Here is a 1,309-nt window from a genome sequence, read left to right as displayed (position 1 = left end):
ATGTGTATGATAAAAAGCACATGTGACAATATGGTGTAGTGGTAATAGGTTGTATAGTTTAACGAAATAACTTGAGTTTGATTCCCACAAACCATATTTTTTATATAAATATTAGAAACAGGGGTAATTTAGTCTTTTAAATGAGACTTTTTAATTTCATGAAATTATACTCTTATTCTCCTATTATATATAGAAGAGATAAGGTGAAATATGTCAAACATTTGGTCAAAAAATCTCCAACGCAGTCTGAACTCTGAAATGACCAGTTAAGCAATTATAACACCAAAATTTTGATAACTTCTTATATGTATAACCTGAATATAGGTAGACAAGATGCACCGCAAACACACTTGTATTAAGAATATATGAAGTCTAGACTAATAGTTACCTGTCAGAGAATGTGCATGCATAACATCTATTATAGACGGTCTATAGTAGAAACTTTGTTCTGCCTAGATTGGCCTACAAACATTTGTATTGTCCCGTGAACAATCAAACAGCCTGATTCATAGCGTGATTCAATATTGGGTCCAATTGTTTTTTCCGGAAAGGCAAAGTTGATGAATGCAGTGCAGAGGCATAAACTGTACTTGAATAGTATGGGTTTTCATCCTTTAACATAGATATCTGGAATATGAAAGCAAGGATAATTATTAATCAAAGATGATGAATGTTCCTTGAAAAACTATGATGTTATTACATTTGGTATCTAGAGATATACAATTGAGATACATCTGCATTTGATCAGATTATACCATTAATTTTCTCAATATTACCTTTTTGATACCAACTAAGAAAATCTTATAGCAATTAAGTGATTAAATTCTAATTGAATATATCATAAATTCAAGGTTGCTAAATCATCTGATAATGTCCACAAAGATATGCTTACTTCTTCGTAAGGATGGGCGAACCGAGAGACACAATCAATTTACAGAAGGATGATATCATGAGAAAGAGACTGCATGTAATATCCGGGATATATCGTGTAATTATTTTTGCTATTAAATAATTATTATATATGTTCAATATATATTCTGTGCATTAACTGTTAAGTGTTATCTATATTTGGATATTCAAAAATAATATTAATTGAGTATTTTAATTTTTATATATCCAAAATAAAATATAGATAATTGTCATATCTTCCTAATTATTTTTATGTTGATTTATGAATTTATAAGAATTATATGAAATTTATAAAATCTTTTTCCGGGTATTTAAAATCTATTTTATAAAAACGGGAACCAACCGACGTCACACGTTGTTACATTTTTGGAACCCAAAACTCTTTCGAGAACTCCTTCCT

The sequence above is a fragment of the Apium graveolens genome, chromosome 11, assembly GCF_009905375.1.
Source record: "Apium graveolens cultivar Ventura chromosome 11, ASM990537v1, whole genome shotgun sequence".
In the NCBI taxonomy this organism is placed as follows: Eukaryota; Viridiplantae; Streptophyta; class Magnoliopsida; order Apiales; family Apiaceae; genus Apium; species Apium graveolens.
Note: the sequence above shows the minus strand (reverse complement) of the source record.